Raw genomic sequence first — 9,103 nt, 5'->3', positions numbered from 1 at the left:
TCGCGATATTGTTTAGAAATTCCTTGTATTGTAAAAATAATATAAATTTTATCATGGCCCCCTGAGCTACGTAAAAATTTCGTGACAGTCAAGGTGTTAATAAATATACACTAAAATTTAAATCTCCCGCATTTCAATTTTCCTGCAAAATCAGTACAAATTTTCCAAGCAACCCAGTATTTACAATTTGCGATATATTTATTTCGAATCACAAGGATATGAAATTAATTTGCCCGAATAAAATTCGCGAAATTAATTTTAGAATCTACCTGCCACACAATTTTGGCATAAATTCTACCCACTCACAGCCCCTAATACCTCGGAATATAAAATAACGTAAAGCACTACGGCGATCAGCTTAATGGCTCCATTCAACGAGCTTACAATACCCGGTTGACGCTCTTGCTTTCTAAACAGGAACTTCGATTTTTCCACTATTCTTCGCGTGCTTTCGCGCATCGAACCTGCACACGACCCAGCGAGAAGATTAATCTTTTCCACGTGAAAAACGTGTCGAAGCGGGCAACAGCGTTCTTCACTCCATAAAGCAGCGCGTCTACGAAACACGGGGAACGAAACGATGAACGAAAGAGAGAATAAGAGAGGTAGAGAGAGCGTCGCCGTTGAAAGTAATCGAGTCCAGGTCCCCGTTCATTGTTCCGCGACGTGCCAGCGTCGCATACTTCACCGCACCCCGGAGCAAAGGTGCATTTGCATAAAAGCGAAGAAACAAGCAAAACACGATTCGACTGTCCCACCGCCCACGGGAATCCGGAAAACGTCATGGTGCCGAGACTTGGCACTTGCATTTCAGCGCAAGCTTTCGCCATCAACTGTCAACTTCCTTATTCCCTCCGTTCCGAGATCGTGGAATCAAAATTCCCGCGAATTGCGATTATTTCGAGCAGATCTTCAGCATAGACTTGCGGCGGTGTCACGGTGTGCGGGTAAGGTACGAACAAACGTAATTCTCGAATTCTGTTCCGTCCCGGAAAGCGTGTTTATAACATGATTTTTATTCTAAGGCTTACACTTTTAACAGACCTAACGGTTTACGATATATTTTATATCGCGACTGCAATTCCGGAGGATAGATGTGCCTCACCGCCGTTCTAGCGGATTAAGTTGTAAAGGTAAAGGCGAAAGTTTAGGAATTTTTACAAGTACCAGACTCGACAGATGGGACCCACGTGTGACAGACCCAACGAGCGACGGACGGACACCACTTATAAATCACGTCATTGACCATCAAAAATCGGCTCCTTGACAGTTTCCTACTCCTTAGCCAAAGGTCCTTCCGTCACACCCTCTGTCCAATTAAAACTCCTTACTTTTCCACCACCAACGTTTATTTTGCCCGATCAGAACTAAACTGGAGAAAACACCGGACAGGACACGACGAGACACGACATAGATCAAATTCGAGAAATCGGTTCGTCTTCGACACCGATCCTTGAAACATCTTACTTACACGTATAAACGCGTGTTCGAAACGGTACTCCGTTCAACGTCTCCATTATAACTATTCTATACTTTTCTGTAAATAAACGCTCTCTTTTATCAACACACACTTCGGGATCCTTATTATTAGTCACGCAATATTAATTTGGCGCGTGATAAGCGTTCTAGGACATCAAAGAGATTCGGTAAATAGAACGCTACAGGTTCAAATTCAGACTAGTATTGGTTTATTTTGCTGTAAGTTTTGGTATTTATAATAGTTTTGGCTGAAAGAGGGGCTATTGATATTACTGTGTCATGATAGAAGGTGATGGTGTACGTCAATTTTAAAGCGTGTCTGATTTTTGTTTTCGTCCATGGTCCACGTTCATAGCCTTCGTTCGTTCGTTCATAGTGAATGTACTATGCGTCCATAGTCCATACTGATAGATTCTGTTCGACGCAGATGGCGTCCATAGCACTCAAAGAGTTAATAGCCGCGTGAGCGAGCGAGTGGATGATACTCGATTTTCTTGCAGATTAAAAATGGCGATCCCTGTGATGCTGTGTCTGTTAGGTTTCTACGTGCTTACGTAATTTTGGAGTTTTCAATGTTCTCACAGTTGGTGCAATTTTCTTCGACGTCTTAGAAAATCTTGATCTAAGTTAGAGCAAATGGTACTGAATTTTTTTCCGATTTAAAAATATTTAGGTTTCATTGTGAAGGATCCTTTATGAGAATTGGTCCGAATGAAAAGGCTAGTTGACAACTGATTGATCCTGAAAGAAGATTTTGAGATATTTCATTCATAAATGAATTCATAAATGAAGTTAAATTAATCAATTGGCGTAAAGCAGATCTAATTTTCTGGAGCTTTATGCAGAGTGATTAACGCGACAAAATATTCTGTTTTCACGAAGAAAATGTGACATTATAGGTCTTGATGAAAATCATTTGAGCGAATTAAGTACCGTTTTGTCATAAAGTATATACAATTTCGTGCTGTTTAATGGAAATTATATCTAGTACCCTATTGTTGTGGAGTAAATATAATTTCATAAATCCTAATGAGAATTAGAGAATTGAATCGGATATTCTATTGTTACGGTCGAGATTTAATCTCGTAGAAGTTGATAATGACCCGTCGACGAAATTATACTGTCATAAGGTTAATACGAATATGTTGCTGTCATAGAACAGATTTAAATATTTGCAACCTGATGGAATTATATCGGTAGGATTCGAATACATTATATTTTTATATTTTACAACCTTTCTTTTATCTCTTAGCAGGAACCGAATTAATTATTAAAATTCTCCGGAATTTTAAAAAACGCAAAAAGGTATATTATGTTTTATAGCTTTTACTGAAATACCAAATAGAATACGTATAATTTTTCCTATTTTAGAAATGTCAATAATAAATGGGAATTTGACGAAAATTAATCGACGAGATCAAACCCTCTGTTATCGTATACCAAATTTAATTTCCAAGGACTCGGATTTCCATAACGAGTGACTTAGAACAAATTAGGTTAATACCAATATACTGCTGCCATAGAACAGACTTAATTTTTACAACTTAATGGAATTATATTAATGGGACCAAATATTCGAATACTCTAATATTCTTCAACCTATCTCTTATCTTATGGCAGGAATCGAATTAATTATTAAAATTCTTCGAAATTTTGGAAAACGCAAAAAGGTATATTATATTTTATATTTTTTACTGATATACTAAAAAGAATACGAGTAATTTTTCCCAATTTAAACATATCAGTAATAAATGGGAATTTGACGAAAATTGGTCAACAAAATTAGAGTCTCTACTGTCGTATACCAAATTTAATTTCAAAGGACTCGGATTTCCATAATGAGTGACTTAGAACAAATAAGGTTAATAGGAATGTACTGCTATCATATAACAGACTTAATTTTTACAACTTGACGGGATTATATTAATGTGGCCAAATATTCGAATACTCTAATATTCTTCAACCTATCTCTTATCTTATGGCAGGAATCGAATTAATTATTAAAATTCTTCAGTATTTAAAGAAACGCAAGAAGGTATATTATGTTTTATATCTTTTACTGATATACCAAAAATACGTGTAATTTTTCCTATTTTAGAAATGTCAACAATAAATGTGAATTTAACGAAAATTAGTCTACCAATTTTCGTATACCAAATTTAATTTCCAAGAACTCGAATTTCCATAATGAACGACTTAGAACAAATTAGAAGCAGCCAGATTCTTCCATCTCTCGCAGTCATTTCCATTCGTTTTCTGCCCCAGCGGGAACAGTCGAAAGCCCATTTCGAAAATCTCGTGTCACCGAAAATGAAACTTCGTATGGAGTAATGAACTGCCGCGGAAAGCTAGGACTCCGTAATTACTTCCCATTTGCAACACTTACAATTTGTACTCCAACCAGCATTGTAACCCTTCGAAACCTGCTGTCAGACTTGGCGAAGCTTTAACGGACTTAAATTCCACGGCATTATACCGGGCTCTGGCGACAAAATCGCGTGCTCGGCTAACAAATTGCGTGAACGCAAACGGCGTGAACGTTTTAGACGTCGAACAATACCGCGTTCTCGTTTTTACCACGGATTCAATGATAAAGGGTGGCACGTTTAGAGGGGTAGTTTACAATCCGCGCGGTGAAAAGCAGCGCTCGCGAGGCTGTCTGCGGCAAGCTTGGACTGTGCCTCTCTCATTCCACGCGTGCGTTGTTAACCCCTTTACAAGCGGCTGCTATTTCGCGGCGATCGTCCCGGAAACCGGTGGAACTCGTGCTGAGAAGTAGGAACCGGGAAGGAGAAGGTGGAGGCCGACGTTCGAAAGAATCCGATAAAATTCGCTTTGCGGAGGTAGCCTGGTACAAATTTTATTTTGGCCGAGACGAAATTAAGGAAAAAGAACGGTAATTGGCAGCATGTGTGGAGTGCTTGGAACATTCGGTCTAGTAATAAATTCCTTCGCGTTTCTTTGAAGCGAAGGGAGGGTTGTTACTTTGCTACCTAGTTTGTCCAGTTAGCGACCACGGTGTGCAAAGTCCCTAAAAATTTGGTGGAATTTTACGGTGTTATTTTTGTAAGCGGTTTTTAGAACAGATAAATAGTGAGGCAATAGACAGGGTCCTCGACTGTTTACGTTTAAAGCACTTGGGACTGTCGATGGCGGGACGATGGGTGGATAGGGATGTTCAAAGCCCTTCGAGCCAAAGAGCGGTCAGTGAAATAAAAATCTTCGTAGAGAAAAGTCGGAACATTCGTCTACTTCTCTATTTTAAACATTCGTTGAAGAGAGCTTTCCTCCATTAATTTTCCCATAATCAGTTTGATCGTATGTGATTCGTAGTTGGTAAATTTATGGGATTAGTCTTCGTCGTAATAGTGATGAGAATGGGTACTTACGCGATTTTTCGTGTTATGCACCTGGGCCAAAAGATGGCACATGTGTGCTGTATTTGAGTTTGACGTAGCCTATGCAGTTAGTATATTGTAAGGTGAGGGATAAAGAGGAATTGGGGGAACGAACAGCATAGAGAACACGGTTTTGGATTTAGTAATGATAAATTGTATTTAAAATATAAACTATAGCTTGGTACAGTTTAAGGCTAGTCTAATTCTACACTGACTCTGCTCTGGTTCTAAATTCGTTGCGTCCCGAACACTGCAACTCGCTGGAGTTTCACGGGGTTGTAAGGCCCGTTGCGCTGCTGCGACAATGCTGCTTGGGATGCGGCCTACTCTAACTTGATAGAGGTAGACCTGGTTAGTGTTGAACTGCAAGGAGTTCTATAGTAGTAGACAGTCTCCTGCGCTGAGTGTTGGTGGGTCTCGTTTGATGATGTTGTGGTCGTGATGGAGTTTAGAGAGAATCTTGATGTGGTCGTGATAGAGGTTTTACCGAGAATCTTCTTGCGAATGCCTTGTTGGTAGTTTTATAAGGATCGGCTGTCTTCTCATTGCTTGGTATGATATTGGGGGTGTATGCTAACTTCAGCGTCTTTCGGTGGTGGTGGTTGTTTAAACATTTGGATTCTTATGCCTGTCGTCTAGAGAATAATATATGGATCCTTGTCACGGTTTATCCTATCGATGGTTTAGGTGACGCTGAGCATGTGACAGTGAAGGGACCCTTGCAATAGAGGCATAAAACAGGCCTCCACTTGACTTGGGACATTGCGGTCCTAGAACCGCAACAAAATTGATTAAGTGATTGTAGGAGAAGGAAAAAATAGAGGTTTTGATTGGGCAAAGAGTTTTAGCAGGACTTTGGATAGGAGAGGGAAACTGTCAGGGAAGTTTCTCTTTGGTATTGTTTAGTTTTAGATTTATAGGAATGTCTGGTTAGCGTTTCGACGGGTCAGTCTCATGTGCATCCCGTCTATCTCTGGTCTCAAGTATTACTGTCCCTAGTCCTTGTCTTGATTTATAACTTGTCGATCCTCAAGAGCAACGGCTAGGCGCGTTTTCCACGTATTATTGCCGTCGCAACAAGCGTGTCCCTTTACATCCGTGTAAATCCGTTTCGCAGCATCTGTAGCGCACCGCATTATCTCGCTCACCATAAATCGAGGCACACTTATGCGCCGATAGGCCGATTTAACACGGCCAATTTTGCCGGCACAATGCAACGCCAGCGTCGCGCGATGGCGTCGCTGTCTCGCGTGGTGATCCATCGACGTGGATGGCGCTGTCGTCGCTGGTGGAAACTCGCGAGTGACCCGAGGGGCTGCATCGATCAAAATGGCGGCCCGTGACTGGACACGTCGACCGGACTTTAATTAAAGCGCGTTAACGAGCGCGAGACGTACGGAACTTCCGGCTGGACCACGAAGTTCCAGTTGTTCTTAATTCCTAGTCCAGGCTGCAAGCTCGGTGCTGAAAGTGTTGTCGAAATTAGGAACCAGTCGAACTCTTAGCGACAGTTTAGAGTTGCGTTCACCCTGCTTGAGTTCTCTCTAACCGGAAGCAGAACTATTTACAGGTGTCCCTCCTATAACACGGTAGATAGGTTCCTAGAAAATGCCGTGTTGCGTGAAACCGTGTTGTATGAGACCCAGAGCCAGTACCAAAAGGGGGGTTACGTTTCGGAAACTTACTAAAAACAAATTTTTTTTTAATTCTACATGAACAACTTCATTTTTGTTAAAAATATAAACGTATGTACAACACAAAACAAAACAAAAACAAAAATATTATTTTAATTTAACGCAACTTTAATTTAATAAATTTCTTCGCCTTCACTGTTCATATAGAAATACAGTGTTGTACGAAGGTTTTCGCAATTTTCTCATCGTGTTAAAGCGAAACCGTGTTGTAGGAGGGTTCCCGCAATTTATAAATCGTGTTACAGTGAAACCATGTTATAGGAGGGCTACCTGTACTTCGTATTTGTCTTGCTGGTGCACAGTGGGAAACCAGGTTCGCATAAAACTTCTGATTTTAATGAAAGCTTAGGTGTGTATGTAGCATAACGGTTTAAACAAGGATTTAAGTTTCCACATTTATTCGTTTTTTAAAGAGGATTTCGCGAAAGTAAATGTTTATCACTGAGCAATGGAGTACTGAGGATTGAAAATATTTTTATTTCAGGATATAGATATATATAAAGATTGATAAAATTGAATTTTTCAGTCAAATCCTATTAGAATTGAAATGGCTATAGCAATTCAATGGAATTTTTTCTCCTTATTCATGTAAAAAAATTAGCTCACCACGATATTAGTCGAAAATGTCAATAAAATTGAATTTCTCAATCAAATTCTATTGGAATTGAAATGACTATAGCAATTCAATAGGATTTTTTCTTCTTATTTATGTAAAAAAATTAGCTCACCACGATATTAGTCGAAAATCTATGAAGATAATTCTAAAAAATTTGTTTTAAATATGAAGATAATTTAAAAATAAAAATACGTAGAGGTATATAAACTGTGTGTGAGATATTTCTTGGAGATGTGGATTTAATTAAATAATTATCGTTGTTGGAAATGTCCAATGTAGAAGTCCCAGATTTCTATACCTTATTCGAGGTTTAGCAATAAATCAACACCGGAATATGTAATATTACAATGCTTCCAAATCAGAGAATAACTCATTCTAACCGCGGGTTATCAATCAACATCCAAATCCCTTCTTACTCTAAATGTATGTCTCCTGCAATTCAAATCTGAATTTCTAACCATCGTAAATCTCCCTTGCGCGACAACTTCGCCATGACGATTTCCAACAAATTTGTTTTATACTCGATGAAAATAATCTCCTTCAGACACTGAATATCGAAATATCGAAATTTTTACCGAATAATGATAAAATATATTATAACACATATACGTCCGAAGAGAATAGTATTATGTAATACAAGAACACGAGATATTAATTCCTTTTCATTTAAAAAATCAATCGTTTAGATAGAAATTGAATTTTTTCATACAAAAGGTGGACCTGGATATATTTGGATTATAGAGCAGAGAAATTTTAACTCGTTTGAGAATTTCTTTTGAATATAGTGACACGAGGACACAAATATTTAAAAGTTTTCGTAAAACACATTTTTAAAACTGCAATTATTTTGATACACATAGTACTTCGAAGCACGTGAATATAATTTCAGAAATAAGAAAAAGGAACATTCGTATAATATAGCTGACCGAATAAAATAGTTTTGTTTACGAATTATACAGTTCTCTGCCAGTAATTCTTATGGCTATTCACCGTTTCCCATTGTTTATAGGCAGAATTTGTAAACGTTCCCTATTTCATGCACCACTTTCTTATTTACTGTGTAAACAGTATTCCATAATGTGCTGGAACAATTCGGCCCATTCTTTTCATAACAACAGCGCACGCGGAAAATCGCTAATACAGTTCTCTGATAATTTGCATTTGGATTGATAATGGCAGGTTATACAAATGTTGATACTGCAAATACGCGAGTAGCGTATGGTCTCGTTGAATTGCAACGAACAACACCTGATATTTTCGAGCAAATGAAAGGATCTGTAACAAGGCAGTTAGAAACCTGCATTCGAGCTAAAGGTGCTAACTTGGAACAATATCTGTGGCTATAGTTGAGTAACAATAGCGATAATAATTCGGAAACAAGGTTATATCAAATAAATTTCTTATTTTAATTATGCTTCGGAACACCCTGTATATTACCCTTACTTCGTATTTAATATCTCTTACCACTAAATTTATCAAATCCAATTAAATGACCGATGGATGAGAGAAGGAAAGAAGAGGAAATATCGAAAAATTAATTGAACGCATATTGAAGCGAGCAAGTGACCAAAACGATAACATTGGAGACAGAATTTTAAACCAAAAATTCTAAAATGGTCATTTAAGCCGTGATAGGTCTATTATTAATATCCTGTTTAATATCTACTCAATGCCTCTTCCTAAATTGATTAAATCTTCATAATTCACTAAATTCTAATATATTTCCAAGAATTAATTTTCAATATAAAGAAAAAGGGGAAAATATTTTGAACCAGAAATCTTGGTTATTTCTTTTTATGCCATAGATACTGCATCAAAAAGACCCATATAATCAAGGTTATATCAAAAACTATCCTATTTTCAATTTTTTCAATTAATTTCTTTAAATATTTACTGCAATAATAAATTTCATAATA

Source organism: Eufriesea mexicana, unplaced genomic scaffold (assembly GCF_001483705.2).
Source record: "Eufriesea mexicana isolate 0111107269 unplaced genomic scaffold, ASM148370v2 scaffold2134, whole genome shotgun sequence".
NCBI lineage: Eukaryota > Metazoa > Arthropoda > Insecta > Hymenoptera > Apidae > Eufriesea > Eufriesea mexicana.
This window is presented reverse-complemented; position numbering follows the sequence as displayed.